The sequence below is a fragment of the Lepisosteus platostomus genome, chromosome 22 (assembly GCF_059453375.1).
Source record: "Lepisosteus platostomus isolate fLepPlt1 chromosome 22, fLepPlt1.hap1, whole genome shotgun sequence".
Lineage (NCBI taxonomy): Eukaryota > Metazoa > Chordata > Actinopteri > Semionotiformes > Lepisosteidae > Lepisosteus > Lepisosteus platostomus.
In genome coordinates this window covers 12,314,597-12,336,685 of record NC_142632.1, presented here as the reverse complement: position 1 = coordinate 12,336,685, position 22,089 = coordinate 12,314,597, and positions in this window count along the sequence as shown.

Genomic DNA, 22,089 nt, shown 5'->3' with positions numbered 1-22,089 from the left:
ATTTTCCCCTCCAACCGGAGTGTTTCCCAAATGGAGCCGCTTTCGGAATGTTTCATTTTTCTGCATTTGTTTTCTGGGCAGACCATATTTCCAGTGCCATCTCCTTTGCTATTTCCATAAAATGCATCAACTGGTGGGTGGCATGGCTGCACAGTGGTTAGAATTAGTTAGTGCTGGGGCCCTGGCTTCAGTCCTGAGCTGCTATCTGTGTGGAGTTTGTATGTTCTCCCCATGTTTGTGTGGGTTTCCTCCATCTATTCTGGTTTCATGTCAGTATCTTATAGGATAGAGTGTAGTTTGTTAGTACTCTCAAGTCGCCGAAGTATATTGGTTGCTGAATGTTTTCTTTTCTTCTGTTACAGTACTACTGCTGCCTTCAGCTTTAAACCTCATGTCTTATTACTCTCTTATCTCTGAACAAACTCTTCTCCTCTTGTACAATTTCCTGAGGTGTAGCTGGATAGTACAAGTCTTGGGATTTAGGCTAGTGAAAAAGAGTTAGATGCTCCTTCTTATTTTTTGACACCACCATCGTGTAATTGTGTGCTTCAGCCTGCCTTCCCTGTTCTCAGGGAAGCAGAAGAGGATTAACTCTGCCCACGGATAGGCTGCTGTAGTTGTTGATAATGAGAAGTGACACTAATGATCACCCCATGTAGTTCTCAGTCAGCAGGAGTTAACCCTTCCCTGAATGTGCATGCTGTGTCTCATGCGGGTTTGTTTTTGCACGCATTAGCATTGCCTTTTAAGGTTCATGAGTCCTGTAGCAGGTATGCTTTTTTTTTCTTCTATGTTGAACTTCAAGTATAGCTCATCTGTTTGAATGAATCTTTGGCAGGCAGGGGAGAACCGGGGCATCTGAAGAAAATGCATGCAGAGAATGGGGTGATGCAAGCTAACCATGGAAAGGGTTCCAGCCCAGAATCAACCCCAGAGCAAAACTTTTACCACCCCATCCTGCTCATAGCGTAGTCCAAGTAGAAGCGTAACTGCGCTTCTGCAAACATGGTGAGCCATTAACTGGTTTGTCAGCCCTCAATATAGGTTTCTTAAGTCTTAAAGCGCCCAGAGTATTTCTACCTGGGATTTTTAGTTGTCCTAGGCCTGGTTTTGAATCAAGGTTTCCGGGCATTATGATCCGAGAGATTCAGTGTGGCTGAACTCCGTATTCATCCCTGAGTGGACTTTTCAGATCCTTTAGTGCTGCAAAGTACAGATCCTATTCTCAGGGCTGTGGTCAGCAATAAATACAAGAAATACCCTTCTTTAAAAGCTGCTTAAGACTGAAACTCGTCCCGGAATTATTAGTGACTCAGACAGTGCTATACAAGGCAGTGGGTGAAGCGGTGTCATCACCTCTGGTATGTGTATCTGCCCCTGTGGGAGTGGGGTGCCAGTTCCTCGTCGGTTTGCTGCGCTTATTTCACACCCAAGCGCCAAACAACAATTCGCCACCCACGTCCACGGCGGCCCCCACTCCAGCTGTGAAAACGCGTCGAAATACCTCGGCAGGCATCCGCACTGGGGCGGACTGAGGCCACCGTCTTTAAAGAGGGGAGGGAATCTGGCTCCCAGGGCGATGTGTCCTCCACAGCCGGTCCATGTAGCCTTCCCTGGGATCGTGCAGGCCTGACCTGGAAATGCCTGCAGCCCCCTGAAGAAGCAGCCTTGCCAAGCATCTATTAGCCTTGTGCTCTCTATAAATATCCCTCTCCCCGTTTCTCATGGCCCCCTGCGGTCCCCTGGGCCTGGAAACATGGCACCAGGCACAGAGCTGTCCAAGCTGCAGGGAGCCACTTGGAATTCCATTGTGAAGCTCACAACAGTAATTAGGAGTATGTCAGATGCCTCAAATTGATTACCTCAAACTTCCCCCCCCCCCCCCAGTAGATATTATTATTCCTTCCCATAGTGGCAAAGCAAATCACCCCCCTCCCACACACACACACCCGAAGACCATTGGCTGTGCCATGTCTACACAGAGAGCTCTTTCAGCTCCATGCTCTTCTCTTGCCATCAGCATGTTGCACTGCTCCACCACTGTACAGCTGAAACTCCTAACTGCTTCCATCGCCGAACAAAGGGCTTAACTGATTTTCTAAATCCTTTTTACCCCACCTAATCTGCCTCCAAATTGCAGCTGTAATTTAATTACATTTTTCAGCTTCAGCTCACAGGAATACAGCCAGGCGTGTAGGAGGCATGTTCTAGCTACAGTACATGGGTCTTTGACTGAATCAAAACAGCAGCACACCTTTTTCAGCTCATTCAGGCAAGGGAGCTGGAGCGGTGTGATAGGATTTGTACTTTAGAGATCTGGAAAGAGGTGACACAACAGTGCACTTCAGTCCAAGTGTGTTCCTGTGTATACAGTAGTTATGGGTTGAAACAGTGATGCACCTGTGTCCTAAACCAAATTCAGATGTGCAAGGAGGTCAGAGGAGGAAATGCCAGGCAGACTGGCACACTGCCTGGCCAGTTCCAGTTCTGATTACAGGAGCTAAGCAGGCGAGGGCATGGGCGATGTAAAAGGCTCATCGCTTTTTTTTTTTTTCAGTGCTACATGCGAGTCCTGTATCCAGAAGGTGGAAGCACCAGGTGCTGTTACTGGGTTCCATCTACCAATATGGCATCAATAACCTATTGACACTTGCTGGGATCCTTGAGCGGTTTCATCTGAAATTCAGTCATTTCAATCATGAACTCTGTCATTTAAAAAAAAAACATTCTGTAGGGCAATTTTCCATGATTTATGAGTGTAAGCAGGCGCCTATCATTTTGGAGGCAGAACAAACCTGCCCTTCCTCAAGGGACAACGCCATGTCACAGAATGTGATGTATGAACCTTCACAGTGCATTGTGGGGGTAGGATAGTGCCTCTTCAGACCTGGTGTATTAATTAAGGGCTAAGTTTAGATTGCAATTTACATAGGAGATCATGGCTGTGTTCATATGTAATTTCTGTGTGTGGAAAGGATGTTCCACTCTGAATGAAGGTAAGCGTTGCCTAAAAATCAAAATACTAAAGAGAGAGATCCTTTTATTTTTATGACCAGCGTTTATTTTTTTAACCAGGAAACTTCTGTGTTCCATTCTAATAATATTCAAGAAATTCCATCCATCCCTCATGAGAAAGCTGCTTATTCACAGTAAGGGTTGCATAGGGTACAAGGTGGAACTACAACCTGCACAGGACTCCGGTCCATCGTAGGGCATGCACACTCAAAGAGGGACAGTTTGTAGATGTCAGTTAACCTAGCCAGCTCCATCAGTGGAGGGGAAACGAGTACCAGGTCAGCACTTACAAACATGCAAACTCCACACAGAATCAACCCCCTCCCCCTCGTTCAGAGTTGAACCCAAGAACTGAGAAGCACCAGCACCAACCACCATGTCACCCATGTAAGGAAATTTATTTTTTGAAAAGCGTCCTTACAGGACTGCGTTTTTGGAATCATTAGGAATGTAAAAATCGCAATTAAGTTTGTCTTTCACTGCAGGAGTGCCCCTTCTGTATTCGCCACTAATGCAAAGAGACAGATGTCAATCATCCTTTCCATGATGCATTTGTTTGTCCCTCTTTCCTACCTCTTTGAGCTCATTTCTTCCCTGACATTGGCCTCGCCACCCTCCTGACTGCAGACCGCAATAGCAGCAGCAGAACAGCCATAACAAGCATGCAGGAGCCCTGCCTCATTTTACCCACGCTGATCTTCAGATAGCGCGTGCAGTCCTGGGTTCATTAGCCTGTAAACTCCAGATGTTGAACAGATCAGCTTCTGTTTCAGCTCTCACACAGCTATTTTTTGTGAAGACAGACTGGTTCTAAATGTTTTGCAAGGTTTCTGTTACACATAAAGTAAAGGGTTGCAGTCCAGTATGTAACTGTTTGTAAATCTTGCTGCAGTGAGGTGGTCCAGTAATGTGACCTTTATAAGATCCCAGTTAGATCACAAAGATGTATTGTGCAATTCTTAATACTCTATAGAAATTATGGCAGTTTTACAACCATGCTAATGTGCTGTTAGAAGTGTTCCTCACTAGACTCCTAGTTAATGATTTTCATCTCCCAAGTACCAGACTACTTGTGTGTTTTGCTGAAGGAACAAAGACCAGACCCTGTTTGATCCCAAATTTCTTTCACTCCAGCCTGCTGTTCCAGGGTATTTGTCATTTTCCATCTAGAAATGTGATTCCAGACAATGGATCTCAGTCATTAACATGTGATAGTGGTAGCCTAAATCACATTCTTTTCTGATAAATTAATAGCCCTTTCCATTCTTCCTGCTGTAGATTTGAAGATTTCCTTTTCTTGAGCTTTTGGATAAATCTAAAATCTGTACTATTTAGTGAGTTCAAGAACAATATTCTCATGTTATCTATATAATGGCACAAGTTAAATACAGTAACTGGAGTGTCAGAGGATCATCTTCTTTCTGATCTTAATTACTTAGAATCTAAGTAAGCATTAGATGGAGTAATTTATTTAGATAAGACATTGAATTACCTTCTTTTTAGGATCTCGCACAGCTGCTGAAATCAACCTGCATGAATCTGGCTCGCAGGACAAAAGTTGCCCTCCCCTGATGTATCCCAAGTTCGTAACTTTCGCCTGAAAGCATCTCCGTGCAGACAACTGAGCGCATTACTCAGAGAGTAAACTGTCTCGCCTGTCTTCACTGAACAAAAGAAGTCTGACAGAATTAGCCCATGGCGGTGAACTGTCTCTCTCTTGAACGACAAGCTCGCTGAATTCTTCCCTTGCTAGTATAAAACCCTGATTTTAAAAGCATTGTTGTTTTGTGTTTGAAAGTGTGCATCCTGGCTCTTTTTGAAACAGGAGGACACTTTGAAGTTTACTCCAGCAGTAGCTTTTTATCTGTGCTCAAAGGCCACCTTTTTAATAAATGGCAGCATGAATATTTCTAATCTATTCTGTGTTGTGAAACATGAGACCTTGTAGTTGCATTTACTCAATTAAAAAGATGCTACTGTACATCATTTTAGGTGGAGGTGATAAAAGAAACTAGAGACTTAAACTAGTAAAGTATGGAGCTACAGAGCCCATTCAAAACCTAAAACCAAAACCTTTTTTCAACCCAATCATTTAATATAAACCAGAGAACACGTACACACTCTCTGTCCAGACCTCTAATTCAATTGGGAAGACAACCGTTTGGCTAAAGCACAGAAAAGCAATCAGTTGGAAGTCCAGTGAAGTCTCCGAGAGGATGATTTCCATTATCTAAACAGTGTTTGCAGTCCCTTGCAAAGCTGTATTTGATCCTTAATAGATGTGTTTTCTTAACACTTTAGTCTAAAAAAGATGAAGTTCTTTATAGACAGACAATTATTTTTTCAAACAAAGTGTGTATAAGCTTAGAATCTCCACAGTGTTTTCTAGCTCTTGTTCAAGAACTGGTAACCCAGCTCAAGACTGGGCCCTGTTATTAGCTGACTATGATGAGGTTTTCCGTTGTGTTTATTGTTCACAGTGCCGTACCTCTGTGGAATCGGAGTCCATTGAGACATGAAAAATAATGTGAGGAAAACCTGGTGATGCAAACGCCAAATGTTAGCACACGGAGGGAGGATGCATGTTGTTAATCAGCAAGAAAGCCTTAAAATCCGTTGTTGCAACGTAAGCCTCTCAAATCCCACGTAGTCAAGAAACTAATTCGAAGAGCACTACGAATAAACCTTTCCCCCCCACCCCCACCCGGCACCACACACCAGCCAAAGTATCACGCGGGTGAGAAGAACACACTAACACCCGATTAGCAGGGGAGAATGCTGGAGCCAGATTTGCTGAAGTGTACATCCACTGTCCGTGCAACAACATATCGTGCTGCAAGAGCTCTTGAACATCTGGCTGAGGTTCTTAGTAAAAAAAAAAAAAGATGAGCTCTTAGGTGTGTATGACTTGTATAGTTTACAAATGTGGAAAAATAATGAATGTAACTTGTTCTATAGCAATGTACTGGACTGCTCGATCCAGCAAATTAATATCCTTTTAAACAATCAATCAATTTGATCGTTTGTAACTAAGGCTCTTTGAGATTATCTTGATTAAAAAAATCTACCCCTGTTGAACCAGTTTACTGGTGAAGAGACCTGTTCTATTGCATTTTTTTTATTTGTTACCCATGCTGGCAAAGAATTTAATTTTAACCTCAGTTGTAGGTGTAGGTAAAAAAAAATCAGTCAGAATCTCTTTCCTGTTTTTTTTTTTGTTTTTTTTTTTAGTGCATTTGTCGCTGCAAGTGACCAAAGACTTGGCTCAGTCTGGTCAAGCACTCTTAAAGTGCTTCTTTAATTGCTTGTCTTCAGAGTAAACCTCTTTCACAGACTTGCAGAACTTGCTGGAGATGCCTGTGGTTTGGCACTGCATTCTCAGTTTGAACCCCTTCCCTTGTTATGACAGAATGGCTCATGTTCCGTAATTTGGTAGTCACTCTTACGGACACAGATGTTTTTAAGCAAATAAAGAATTTTCAACTGATGTGGAACAACAAATACTGCAGTTCTTTTTAATTTGACTGAACTGTATTATGCATGCTGCATTTCATTTTCTCACTAAGGGTGTCCACAGGGTGAATCCTGCTAATGAAGTTTCTTGCTGGGAAGAGATTAATTCTGTATTATAAAATTACAGAGTGCAGTTCATTGTGCTGTAACCCCAGTACACAAACAAAGTCAGAACAGATGATCTGGAAAACTTCCACTTGACCCACAAATCAGAACCGATTTAGATTTAAAAATCACATTTCTGTTCTTTACAGTCACAGCACAAACAATTCACACTTCAATCTTATTCATCTCAAGGTTTCAAACCCAGACAACAGTTTTTTTTCAAGACCACAATTTTTTCCTTAATCTATTTTTATTAATACACTTTAACATCCTGCGATATAGTTTTCTGGACACACCACTCAAAGCACTTTACGGGTAATGCCTGGGGACTCCACTCCACCACCACCAATGTGCAGCATCCACCTGGATGATGCATCAGCAGCCATGGTGCGCCAGAACGCTCACCACACATCAGCTATCAGTGGGGAGGAGAGCAGAAGAGAGCACTTTAATGAAGTTAATGGACAAAAATGACATTTTTAAATAATTAAATACACTGTTGGATGAATACAAAGAGTTGTTCACTATATTAAGTTACTAAAATCATTATCATTTCCCAACATCAACAGTATGCTTCTTTCAAAAGCTTATGATATTCACAGATCTCTCTAGAAAGCTGAAATTCTGGTGATTCCTATATATTAAACCTATTATTCCTATTAAACGTTTATGAGATTCATTCACAGTGCTTCTGGGTACCTCTGACTTCAGAGCCACACTACACCACTCCCCAAACTGCAGAACATTCCCCTATCCCAGAAGACCACTTTCTTGCCTTGGGATAATTTAGTACTATCCTGGTTCCAGGGGGGTGACATCACCTTCTGACATGGGCTCAGTGCCCGAGTCCTGTTACAAGCTGGGTTTGTTCAGCTTGATAACCCCTGGAAAATAAATACTGGAAGGCCCGTAGTTATATTCTAGCAAACTGGAACTGGTGGGAATGTGGGTACCTTCCTCATCTTGAACATTTGTTACTTCCTTAGGAAATGTGACTGCGCTATATTCAGTACAAAAAAAAATTCAATAGGACTGAAAAGGTGCTATTTGGCTGTATTTTCATATTCAACCATTTAAAAGTCATCCAAGCTGACTGACGTATTTTGCAAAATTTAGACTGACGAAAGAGCAAGAAAAACTTGCTATTGGTTAATGGCTAACGGACAGTGGGCAAAGGGCAAGCATCTGTGAACACATGGAAAAGAAAGCATGGATTTCATTTCTTTTTGCCAAGTGCTTACCCAACAAACTTCTCATTTGTTTAAAATACAGAAATAGCCTTTACGAAAGAGCCGCGAGGAGTCACTGTGCAGGGCGCACAAGAGCGGAGTGCCAGCTCTGTGGCAGTTCAGATACGGGCACATCTGGTGCAAACCGGGCGCAAGCTGTTTGAAGTCTTTGTTTATTCTTTTGAATAACTGGCTGATTAGATGACTTTTGCACCCATTCTCTTTGGTGCTTGAAAGGTAGGAATTAGGCATTGAATGACCCTAGAGGAGGAATTGGCAGGAGTCCAAAGCTATGGGGTGAAGTATCCACAGTGGCCAGCAGTGCATCCGTTCTGTGGCAGAGAACACACCATCTTCTCGCCACTTTCCAGTTGAGTTATGTTTCCAGACCTGTTGCAGAGAATGGAATGTGGATTAGAAAGCAGATGATAGCTGCCCGTTAACCCAGGTGAAAGGGAATCTTTGTGTCTTCGATAAGGTTTACGAAGAGCGAGATTGTGAGTGGGCGAAGTGCAACATCTGGAGCAGATTTGAGTGTGCAGTGTTGCTTTTTTTTTTGTTTCTCAGCCCTCCCCGAGATTCGTGTGCCAGGGGTTCTTGGGACATTTTCTCCTTGCGTCTCTCCTATTTATAGGCGCAGCCTGAGAATACAGACGGAGGTCAGGAGCAAGATTCCTTCCTCAATTCCGGCAGAGACAAGGGGGGGAAAAAAGTCTGACCTCCAGGCTTTGTTTTTCTTTTATAGAACAGCACTGAAGCACTGTGCAATAATGTAAGAGGAGTTAGGCTTCATGTCCATTTAGAGAGCCTATATTTCTCTTCTGAGTCTTGATTCTCCTCATAAGACCATACAAGAGGTAACACACAAATGGAAGTTCATCCAGCTCATCTGGAGGATAGTAGTTAATTGATCCAAGGATCTCCTCTAAGCATTTATATCACCTTTGATGGTATGGCTGAAAGCTTATTCCTGACTTTTTGTGTAAATTGTGCATCCTGGCCTCAGTTCTGTATGCATTTCCCTGTAGCTTTAACTTGTGTCCTATGGTTCACAGTTTCACTATTAATTCTGAAGTTCTTTGGGTTAACCGTCTCAAAGTTGATTTTAAGAGCCACATGTTTAATTTGATTGCTGAGTATTTATCCCTCCAGTGAACTGTTTGATTTTCAGAGTTCTGACGTGATTTATTTTTCATAAAAGTAGATCGTTACCTAAAGTCTAGCTTTTGTGAATTGCGAAACTGAGCCCTTCACCCCATATTTCTCAAGAAAACTAACTTGTCAGCTGAAGAATTCCACTTTGCTTACCCTGTCCCAGAAGGCAGTGTCAAAGAGGCTCGAATTTCAGCAGAAATACTGACAAAGCATACAGCCCTCCAGGGATGTTTGGCAAACACTTGTTCCCTCAGTTGGATGTGCTACACAGGTTTTCAGGTGGGAGAGTAGCTCTGGATTTATTTAGGTTAATTCATGCTTTTCGCTGTCTTTAGTGTGCTTGCTTTCACTTTTTACCAAAATATTTTATTCTTCTTCAGTTGTTACAGTTTGCCATTTTTAGATGCCAGCCTTCAACTGTGGTCCTGGAGAGCCTTACTCTTATAGATCACCCAACCTCACTTGTTATTTAAAGATCAGTAACATTTGCTTTTGTTTTTGATGAATTAAGAAAGTAATCTGTTCAATAAAGGGAACTCGGGTCCTGGGAAGCTAAAATGAAGGATGTTCTGTTTTTAATTCCATATGTTCTTTAAAAATTACTTAATTGAACACTTCCTGTTTGATTGATCTTTAGAAATAGGTCCAGGCCTTTAGGTTTCAGAACCACCTGGACTGGGGGTTCTCTATGACCAGAATTTGAGACCTCTGACTTAGTGTTTTGTAACCCTTCTAGCATAACATGAGGTGGGTCAAGCAGGGAGCTGCGTCAGCATGCGTAGGCTGCAAAGGAACAAGTAACGGTTTATTCCATGATGAAAAGAGGAGAAAGGAAACGTAATATTTTGGCTGTGGAGCCTTCATCAGGTCTTGACCTGAAGAAGGCTCCATAACATGACGTGACCAGTCTAAGCAGTGTAAAGCAAGCTGCAGACATTTTGCATGGTTTAATGTGCATCCAGTCTCACCCATGTTAATTTTGGATGTGTGACATCAATATTTTCTGGCAATATGCTTTTTAATAAATAAAAGTAACTACATGGCAAAGCTTTGATATAGTATTATTATTATCCTTCTATACTGTATATAACAGCACTGACTGAAATACTGTAAAAACCACTGTACAAAGTTCTTAATGCTGTGTCTGTGTGCGTTTGCAGAATTCCAGAGTGGTACTTGAGGGTGCTCTAGGCTTCATGTCCCTTGCTATTAAGGAGAACAAGCTTCAACCCTTAATTGTTCTGCCCTTTGCTTTATGTACTCTGTGTTAGTTGTATAAAAGGTTGTTTGCTACAGGCTCTTAAACCCTCAGCCCTAAGAAAGCAATGTCTGCCTGACAGCCCAACCATGGGCACCCCTCACTGAATAGGCTTTTGAAGAATGCAGTTTATAAATGCCATGTGACCTAAATTGTTCTCTGAAGTGAGTATTTAATTGAGGCAACCTAAAAGGAATTATTTTTTTGGCCTGGCTATTTGTATATCTGCTAATTATTTCTTTTAAAAATGGTGATCTCGGATAACAAGGGAATTGAGATCACATTATGAAACGGAACCGTACAATTAAGAATTTAGTGTCATTTAGTTTGGTTAAGTAAATGTTTTCAGTGATGAAAATGATAGATATTGACATGGTTATTTTCAATGAAGGCCTTTGCTACATCTTAAAGGAACAATAGTGAATAAAACAAAGAAATAAAGCATTTTTCTCTTGGCACTAGTTTTTTTCTTACCAAAGTATTCTTGGCTTTTCTGTCCCTTAGGACATTATTGTTGAAATCGGGGTAGGAGCGTTGGATATTGTATTCTGTTCTCCCAGAGGAAGTTCTTCCTCATTTTATTCAGTCAGTGCAGGGCACTCTGCCTCTCAGGCCTTTTGTTTTTTTTCAATGAACATATTGTATCTGCTGTCAAGTTCCCACGGGCCGGGCAGTGCCACAGACCAAACCACTGGCATAAGGATGCGACCCACTTCTGAAGGAAGTTTGGCTTCTGCCAAACATTTTTTGTTCATAATGTGTCCATATTCAAAGTTGCCATGGCTGCGGTCATAGAGCTAGCAGACATTCCCCATGTTTTGATGGAAATAATGAACCTCGGAAGTTTGTTTTTATCTCTCCTTCTGTGACACATCAGTTGGGGGTTCCAGATGATTTCGAGGTCCGTCCCAGATTATATGGGCAGCTAAAACAAACTGCTTGGTATCAAACACTTAAGGACACTCAAGAAAATTAAGGAGCGCACCTGAAGAAGGCTCAACAATTTCACTTTGTGTTGCCATCCAAGAGTCTCTAACCGTTACCTGAAAGGCACCTGGGTATCACCTTTCAGGGTATGTCATCACTGATTTAGTAGACTATTCCAGAGAGGTGTCATATCTGAAAAAGGCTCAACAGCTGAAACATTTGCTTCACATTTCTACTTATTAGCAATGGAATAAATTGTTCCTTTGCAGCCTGTGCATGCTGACCTAGCCCCTCACTCTAGCCACAAACAATTAAGTCGTACATTACAAATTGCACTCTACTGTTGGTTTGTTTTCTTATGTTAATATTATATACTGTATAACCAGGTAAGTCGATTTAGATAAAATCTTATTTACAATGGCAAAGAAAAGACTACCCCATTCAAGACCTTCATCAGAGCTGTGCAAGGGGTAATGACTTCACTCAACATCAACGTCATAGGTGACAAATACCAGTCAAGGGGAAGTATAATGTACAGCAGGGCCCATGTGCATGTAGCGCTGGCAAAGACCCATTTATACAGCAGGGTGTTTACTGGAACAGTATGGGTGAAGCACCTTGCTCAAGAATGTAACAGCAGTGTCCCACTTGGCATTTGAACCCACAGACCTCCACTCGGGAGCTCAAAACCCCAAAATGCACTTATTTTTACTCAAAGTGTTTCCAAATGTGTCAAGTATTTTCACCAGTTAGCGTAAATGTCTTCTGGAGATGGAGAGGGTTTGGCTTAGCCTGCTAGTGACCCCCTGATTATTAAAAGGCTCGCAGACGCAGGTCCACACCTGTTTCCAATGATGAGCGCTCCAAGTGGGCTGTTAGTGCAATGTGAGTTATTTCTTACAGAGAGCCTCTACTTCCACAGCTCGGAGTGATCAAAGTGTCCTGAATGGGGCTTTTAAAAAAACACCAAAAAAATCACAAATCAAAATGGGTGAATTTCTTAGTGTTTGCCATGTGAGCTAGGTTCTCTAGTCTCTCTACAGTGAGAGGAGAAATCCCTAAACAGGCATACTATAGCAGTTGCAAACAAGAGCAGTGCATTTGGCCTCTCTAGCTTGTTTGGTAGTTAGTAGGTAGTTAATCTAATGATCTCAACCAGCAGTTTTCTGACTTCTTTTAGGATATTGGCTTCAACGACATGTCTGTGAAGCTTGTTTCATACTCCCACAACCCCTTACATAAAGTCTTTCTGTTCTCTGTTTTAAATACTGTTCAACTGTAGTTTTCACTTCTGCCATTTTGTTCATGTTTCACTGTCTATTTTGGAGACGTCCAGGGGGTTGACTTTTTCTCAATGGGGTCAGGTTTAAATGAGGAAAAAAGTCCTCGGTGTTGGTAATGACACCACAGATAGCTGCCAGACAGATTCATTTTTGAATGACAGATTTTGAATTGTAACCAAAAGGGGCAGAAAATGTCAAATGAAATGAGTAAATAAGTAAGGGGATTGCGACCAAAAAATTGCAAGGCAGTTTTAGAATAGCGCCTCCAGAAATGTGCACAAGGTGTTGTCCTCCTTCCATCGTATGTGTAAGACTCTGCATTGTCCAGAAAGAAGCCCTTCTCCTAGAACACTGAGCTTGCTTTATAATAATATAGTGTCGTAACTAAGAAGGAGATTCTGGAATTTTGGCTCTTTCCAGAGGTCTGCTTATTGTGCACCTGCTGAAGAACTGTAGCAAAATGTCATTATTATGTAAACCAGCACTTAGCAGTGAACCGCTGGGTCACTCTCGTTGAGAGGAAGTGTGCTCTCCCATGTCAACAGGCGTCCTGGTATTCAACATGCTGTTACCTTTAGGCATTCGCTAACCTAATTACTGAGCTGGCTTGACTATAGCTGTGCATGAAATGTCAACCCACTCCTTAGGTAGTTCCAAAGAATGCGATATGCCAGTCTGAATCTGTACCTTTTTGCATATCTTTATTTATATAAAGCTTTTTATCAGGTTGTCATCGTCAAGGGGCCGTTCTTCAAAAAGTTTAGATTTGCTCTCCTTATCTGATTTTAGGAACCGGGGAGCTTCCATCTTGCTTGATCTGACCCCCTCAACACTGTCCAAATCTTACAAACGTCCATCATTTCTGCCCGCCGGCCAGTGGCGGCCGATGTCCATCTCCTTTCTCGCCAGCGCCGTCAGCACCTCCGGAAACCGCCCTTGGTTGCCGATTCCAATCTGTCCCATTCTGCCAAATTTGTTTAACCCGTGACCCCAAAGCAATTATTTTCTTTTCGGGGCCAGTATTTTGAAGTCCGTGTCATCGAGGCGGTTTTTCTTTGGCAGCCGCAGAGCTGTGAACCAGAGAGCATGAGGGGCATTAGCACAAGGCCTGGGGCTGTTTTGCATGCATGATGAAGTATTTGCCTGCCTGAATAAGTAGTGTTTTATGCCCGACTGAATGTATCCAAACACCGACACGCTAGGGTCCTGTTTAGAAAATCTGAATCTGTGTGACAGCTTCTCTTTGAGCGCCATTAATTTTAAAGTTTCTAGGATCAAAAACTTTACACCATGGTTACACGCGTTTTTGAAAAATGAAAGTTGAATTAAAAATCCTGTGTCCGATATGTACTGAAAGTGCAACAAAAGTTTTTTATGTTTGGAACGGTGTGGTACATCTTTGGTCTTGTTACAATGAGTAGTACAGACCGCAATTTTTTATTTGGAATACCTTTAAATTAATCTTGAATTCTATTGTATCGTATTTATCGTTAAAAAAAGCACCTCCTAGGTACCTCCATCTTGGTTTATCTGACCCTTTCAACAAACTGAACTAGCAAACATCGGCTACTAGACTTTGTTTAATATAGATGCTGCAGTAAATGCATGAAACCATGCCCAACAACACTCAGTTACTCAGTTAGTTTAAGATTATCATTTTTAAAACCCTGTAGGATTAGCTGAACTGGTGTTACTGTAGGAACTGTAAGTGGCTCTCATACTTAACTGGAGATCCAAAAAGGCGTTCTAGATTAACTTAAGCTAAATCCCTCATGTCCTTTTTTGATTGGAGGGGTATGTAAGTGTCAAACCCAAGAAGATTCTCAGGAATGACGTGCCGTTGTCTTTGAAAGACCCCCAGCAGCGCACGATCGCTGCCCCTGCACTCTCTTCGTCGGTCCTGCTGCCGTTTCCCGCGGCGCGTTCTAGCTGGCTCTCTCCCATCTCCCCCTCGCTCATCAGTGCAGCAGCACTTTGCCGTGTAAAAAGCACAGCGTGTTGCCCAGACCTCAGGGCTTCAGCCGTTTACCTCTGAGAGAATAAAAATACCACTGAGCCCGAGGCTGAGTCTCTGTAATTCACCAGCATGGTAAGTCCAGCTCCATATCTGGCATTTTCCAAATGGGTCTTCGAGGAGCTGGAGTGCAAAGTATTATTAACCTTCACTGTTCTTTACGTGTGTAGATGGGACACCTGTGAGTAGTAAGTAGCAGTTTTGTAATGTAACATGGAAGATCTTTATAAATTCGAAGGCTGTAACAGCGTGTTGCACAGCTCAAGATGAGAGTGGAGTTTTAGTATAGGTCCTCCCAGCCCATCTCTGCTGTTGTTTTGGGGGTTAGACAGCAGATTAAAGTTTCTGATGATGGTGTTAGGAGCTAAAAAATTCTCCATTCCCTGAACATTACACATCCCTCCTGTGTTTAGGAGTTTTTCCCACATTTCTGGAGCTAGAGCCGAAGATGTCAAAGATCCAGGAGACCTGGGATGTTTGGTATGTGATATTATTGATTCACTCTGGAGCACAAATACTGTAAGCTCTGAACTTTCTGCTTGTTTTTTTTTTACATATGACAGGACAACATTCTGGTAAAGAATCCAAATTTGTCTAGACTTGTTAGTATTCTGGTTCAGGGGGTAACTAAAGGCTGAACTCCTTTTTGACAGGAACAGCAGGCAGGTCTTTCGTAAGCTCATTTATCTCTAGATTGTTTGTGGCTTTTTTTGGAGGATGAGAGCAAGTTGTGAGACGCGAGTCTGGTGAAGCCAAGCATTTGTTTAGATTCCAGTATTTATAGGAGGAAGCTGAGGCTGCTGGGAAAGACGGGGGGCAAGATTAGAGAGCAAAAGGAAATGTGCAATTACCCAGGGTTCACGTGCGTTAACACACTCGAGAAGGAAAGCTCGGACTCATGCTGCAGATAAACACAGTGGTAAAACAGCTTGAATTCTCCCAAACGTTTCCTGCAACACGCTATAAGCTGACCTTTCCTGCCCTTTAGGACATTTTGATTGGTTTAATAAGTCCATAATTGTACGGGAAACTTTTGACCAGGTATTTGTACAAGTACTTAAACAAACCCGTGCTTCAGGGAATTCAATTAGGTCAAGTGCGGTGTTTGTCCATGTGCGGTTTTTATAGTCTCTTGCCAGGGGTAGCAGGGGCGATGCTGCAGTGGTTTTGTGGTCCTGCACAACCGGTCAACCCCCACCCTCCCTGAGCTCAGTCCATGTATGTACTCTGGGGTGTTAAGACCTTTTTTCTTCCCACACATGATGGTCACTGCAAATGTCTCTTCCCCCAGCAGCCCACAAGAGCTGAAAGAATCAAAACTGGCAGCTCTCACATCCTCCCCCCTGTCTCTAAAATGATGTATCTGGATATGTATTAGCTGTTTAGCTGTTCATGTACTACCATGTTAAATTCCATGTACTTTTTTTTATCATCAGGAGATGTGAGCACATTTTGGGCATCTTTACTCAAACTCATGCTCTGCTAAACTGCATGGGATGATAGACTGGTGGTGGTGGTGAAAGGCCATGAAATGGGTGTGTTTTGCTCAGTGCATGCAAAACTTAAGCATTTTAAATTGAAATGAATCGGGCTTTGTAAGACTTGGACTGTAGAAAGCATAAATGTTGCTCTGGAGTGAATCATGAGCAATGAAAATATTTCCATTAATGAACTGTCAGGGTTAATTAATCAAACCTGTTCATGCAGAATTTGTTCTCTTGTATGCAGTAAAACATAATGATGGCTGTTGTGGAGGTAATTGGTACTGAAGACCTGACTTGGAATGCTGTTCAGATCCAAAATTAAATGGGTTTTCAGGTCTCAACTTAGATATTAATCTCCATTACACATCAATTTGTAATTGGAGACAAAATTGTGGCGAGACATTTGCAAGACAAACACAAAATGCAATCAGAGAGCCCATAGGTGGGCTGTGTTCAAAATAAATTATATTGTGTCAACGCCCGTGAAAAAGTGTCAGGGAATGCGACTTTGTGCTTATTTTCTTGTCTGTAGTCTGAGCTGAAACTGGTTTCCTTTGGTGGAAAACAAATATTAGCTTTCAAAGCCTCTTATCTTTGCCACTGTTTGAGAAGCCTGCTCCTTCCTTTCCTGCCTTCGCCTAAGGTCTGAGGGGAGGGAGCTGTGGGCCTGAGCACTAGCTGCGAGGGAGCGCTGTCCAGCCTGGTGTGGGCTGGCTTTTTCTCCTGCACAAGTTTACAGGCCAGGCACAATTGCAGCAGGGGGGCTGAGGGGGGCAACTGTGGTGGTGGTGGGGGGATGCTTTCATCTCCAAAACAAACATTCCAAAAGCTGACTCCGCCCCCGGTGAAAAACAAGCTTGACCCTTCCAGCCTTGATAACTACTGCATTTGGCATAATGCCTCGATTTATTCAACTGTTTTTGCATCTGCATTGCACAGGCCTTTGCATCAGTCCTCCATCTTGACCCACGCATATATATACATGTGATGTGAGTGAAGGAGGATGACAGAATTACAAAGCATTGAAGGCTGGATTGTTATGCTGCATTGCAAATTTTGCATTTGTATTGGCTCTCGTATTCCTTCACATTTTGTTTTTCTGTGTTTTTATTCATGCTGTTGCCCGTTATTTCCATGAGTGAATTATCTGGAGAGATTCACCCACTCCTGCTCTGAGTTGCTTGTTGCTTGTTGCTTGTTGCTTGTTGCTTGTTGCTTGTTGCTTGTTGCTTGTTGCTTGTTGCTTGTTGCTTGTTGCTTGTTGCTTGTACATGAGAGGACTGTGTGCCCGCATACCCCGGAGGTCAGAGACTGCTGTGTGAAGAATAAAATAGTGGAGTTCAGGGCCCACACTAGGATTTCCAGTTTTTTTTCTGTAGATCTGTTCCAGCTTTATGATATGTCCCAGGGGAAGGCTGTCTTAGGGAGGTATTAAAAACGGCTGGAATTTCAGCAGAAGGAAATGATCATATATCATTACTAGACAGAATGCCTTCTTGCTCTGGAGGTTACAGTTACATGTGGAAGCCACTTGCTGGTCTTTGGGTTGTGATGGTTGAACCTCAGGGGTTCACAACGAAGACCATTGCCATTGTGAGCCAAGGGAGTCAAATAGAGTCTTGACAGCACACAGACGACAAGTATATGGCCATTTAGGTATTTACTGTGAGGGGGACCAATGTACTGGTGTTGGTGTGAGGCTGACAATAGGACAATTCATTTTCGAGTAGGCACATCATAATGAATAGTGCCCCTTGTAGCCCAATGTTGGTTCAAAAGGAAAAATAAATTGTACCTCACGGCTACACAAAGATTTTTTCTTCTTGTTGATGGAGGAAATGTTCTGACAGACACTGGGTGGACATTTAGTACACCATCGCTTTGTAAATGAATATGTGGGGATTGTGCACAGAGACGAGCACTGCTGACCTACTCCCAGGAGGTAGGAGGCATACAGTACATTGGGCCTTTGCTTTGCCATCGATAAGAAGCTACAACAGTATCTGCTGGCTCGCATCCAATTTGAAAGCCGTGCACAGAAGGCAACATGAGGGGTGAGAAAAGCTATTACTGTATTGAAGGTGGGCCTAACTCCTTGAAATTATACACCTGTGCCATGACGTCCTGAGCCATCTGACCAAAGCCACCAATGTTTCAGAAAATCCTTTAGGGACTTTTCCAATTGACTTTCACTTCAGTTCAGCTGGGAATGAAAAGACAAAAGCTTAAACTGAAGGGAAAAATCAGATTTTGTTGCCGTGGTTAGCTGCTGAACAGAGGTGGGGTGCATTCAGATGTTCTGTGCCTCTTGTCTTATTACTGAGGACCAAGGTCATGGTCACTGAAAACACGGAGCTCTTTCTAAACCAAACCACGCCAGTGTGACTGAGTAGGCATGCTGGTTGACTTTGATGAGCTTCACCCAGTGTGAGCCTTGGCCAAGATTAAAATCCTTTAATACCAGCAATTAATGACGAAGCCATTTTTGCCACAGAATCCTCTACACTGTAATTTTACTTAGCGCCTGTCAGTGGGAAGTATTGGTACAGCACAGTTGCTGAAACTAGGCTAGTGTAGGATTGCTTGGTATATTCCACAAGTAGCTAAGACTACAGAAACAGTCACTGTTTTTTTTTTAATTTAACATCTTCATCTATTCCCAGACTAGGTTTTGGAACAAGCTGTTTCAGTTTCACAAAATTCACAGGCTCAGGGAAAAACAGAATACTTAATAACCTCTTCCATTTCCTTTGTTTTAAGAAACTCCTCTGAGTGTTAAGGAATGAACAATACTTCTGCTGTAGGTGTAGAAACTGTTACAGATTTTTTTTACACAGTGCCTTTATCACACTGTGCTGCCAAATTAATTATATTGCTTACTTCAGAAGCATTTAGAGCACTGTAATTTGTAATTCTACTGTGTCAAAGTATGTTTTAACTGAACCAAGAATTGCTTGCTTACTTTCAACCCATTCAGTCATGCTGACATGACAAAGTAATTAATCAGGTCGGTCTTGTTCTTTTATCCTTTTGAAATCCTTCTTAATCTAGGACTGGGTCTAAGATTGTCGTAGAGCGCTACAAACAAAATGGGTTATTCATAGGAAAATAACAGACTAAATAGCAAAATAATTAACACTATTATCAAAATGACCTGTTTTCAAATTTATATGTTTCAATCTGAGCCATTATAAATATATTTCTTGGCTTGAGCAGCTTTCCCAGGAGAGACCGGCAGGCTGGAACTGCCAAGAATTAGCGCACTTTTTCTCCAAATTACAGCCCCTGCCTTTCAAACTGTAATTTGGTTGCCACTGCCTTTCACCACAGGCACAGGAGTCTTTGCTTACAGGGTATTAGTGTCAACTGCTGTTTGTATTAAAACAGAACTGCGACTCAAGCTGTTGCCAGCAGAGATGTCTGTCACCTTCTGAGGTGAAGCCCTGTGCAGTGAGGAGGGCTGGTGTCCTAGCCTCTCCAGACTGGAGCGAGCTGCATGAGGGATCTGTCAGTCTGCGAGACACTGCCTCGCCCCAATCCCCAGCACACAGATACAGTCCACCCTTCACCACTGAGTTCCTTCCAATTTTCCAATTTTCTCCGGAAGAAGTTCTTCATCCTGGGGGGGGTCAAAAAGCCGATTGTTTGTAGCCGCGATTGTCAAGGTAAAACAGACTCTTGCCGTTCCAGTACTGGATAACTGAAAGGGTTAGATTTTTTTTTTGTTTTGAATATTTCATTTAAGAGGAAATGGAGCTGAGTGCACACAAACAGATTCTGTGAAGTTACCGCTGAGCGACTGAAAGCAGGGGAATGTAGATCCGGATATGAGACTCTGGCATGCATCTCCTTAAAGATAAGAGCACTGCGATGCACAGCCTGGGAGGGTTGAAGGACGCTGATCAAGTACTGTATGTGGGGACGCTTTTAATCTGCACTTTTATGGTTTGTTTGTCTTGTTTGAATTTGACATATTTGACTTTTTTTTTGTTCCGGATACAGCCTCTATACAAGGCTTTTTCCTTTCCTCTCCATCGACACATTTAGTTTTTTTAAAACCAAATTTAAAAAAAAAGCACGTGGCCTGGTAACCATTCTTTTTTGAAAAGGTGCAGCAAGCGGATCAGTGACAGCCAACAGAAAGCGCGGGTGATTAGTTCCCAGTTGGAACAAAAACCAGCAAGCACAGGTGTCCTCCAGGACCAAGCCTGAACGCCTGCTCTAATGGGTTTAGAGGCCTGTAATGAGAAGATATGGTTCATGTTTAATGTCGCATTGAACAGCTTGTTCCAGTGTTCTGGTTTTCAGTCGCCCAAGTAGTTTGTTTTTTATTGCTGAGCATTTGTAGTGTCTTTCAGGGGAGTCAGTCTCTCTTTTTCAGGGGTAATAAGAGGTCCTCGTCAACTCCTGGTCTTAATTTTTTTTTTTAAATGTTAAATACAGTCATGTGTAGGCAAGGTATTTGAAGGTGCTGCAAAGGTTGTATTTTTTAAAGACATTAAGGAGTGTTAATGTAGGAAGCACAATGTTGACACGTTTTAAGAGTTTTATTCAGAGCATCCTCTAACCTTTTGTATTCAGGGGTGGAGCGTTCCCTTTGACCTTGCACAACAAAAACAAGTTGATCAAAGTCACCAGGACTGATGGCAAGATTGTCAGCACATCCATGGACTCAATAATATGTCTTGCAGAGCAATACATTATTAATCCTGCACATAAAAACCCCTCTTTTCCACTCTTTCTAGAATATACACTCCTACCCCCTGTAAGGATGTACCGGATCTCCTGTATAAAAACTCAGAGAGCATCTACTTCCTTTATATCTAAAAGCATTAAATTATTGAACAATGAAAAGATTATTTGTAGGCAGGGATACTGTTTATTTATTTATTTTTATCATTTTACATGCTTTACAAGCTAATTGTCTGTGTTTTAATCTCATAGTCCTGGAAGAGTTCTGTTTGTGCAATGTTGTTGAATATTGTTTTGTATTATGGCATAGTATTATTGTCATATACAGTATGTTATATGTTTATGATCTCTCGATATGCGAGACAATTTTTCTTAGGGGCAATGAAGGTTAATTCAATTCCGTTAATTTGAGACTCACGGTGTGAGAAATTCTATAATTGAAGCACCAGAGGGAGCTGTTCTATTCCACCAATGTGAGTTACTGTTCTGATCTTGAGCACTCTATCCCCGAGAGTGCAGTCTGTTTTAGTAATTGGAACCTTAATATGGAAGAATGTATGTTGCCACTCAGGACCTTTCCTACAGTAGGGGTTCAGCACCTCGTCTGTGTAAAAAGGCTCCTCATTATTCCTTTTCTTCAACTGTTATTTTTCTATAATACTGGTAGCTGGGGAAGGCTACCCTCAAAGAATGCTTTACCATATCCTCTTCTTTCACTAGCATAAACTGATAATGCTCATGTCCTCATAAGACTTGAGGCATTTAACTGGGACATTTAAACCTGTGAAAGGAACCCATTATCCTGAACTTGTGTGTTCCTGCTCACCACCAGCCCAAATGCATATTGACAGCAGCCGTATCACCCTGCAACTGGCAGCCCACTGAAGCTCAGCAGGTGTGAGCCTGGTCAGTACCTGGATGGGAGACCTCCTGGGAAAAACTAAGGCTGCTGCTGGAAGAGGTTTTAGAAAGGCCAATATGAGGCGCTCACCCTGCGGTCTGTGTGGGTCCTAATTCCCCAGTATAGCGCTTTGAGTGGAGTGTCTAGAAGAGCATTGTATAAGTGAAAAGAATTAATAATTGTTGTTATTGTTATTGTATTCCCTGTTTGTATCTCCGGAAGAACATATCCTGGTTACACACTGCAGATGTCAGCCTTGGGATTTCCATTCCTGTCTCTTGTCTGGATGTTTTGCAATCAGGGGCTACTTTTGACTTTTTCTGGCCCAGCTCCTAGTGACCTTACAGAATAAATACTGATAAGGCAGGCATTTTAATTATGTTTGGGAATCCGAAGAAATGAGGAGCCCTGACTGGGGATATTTTGAAAGACCGTGTGTTGTTGCAGTGTCTCCTTTGGGTCGGTTTCCACCGAAATTGCAGGGCTTGATGTCCGTGGGGGAATGAAGCCCCC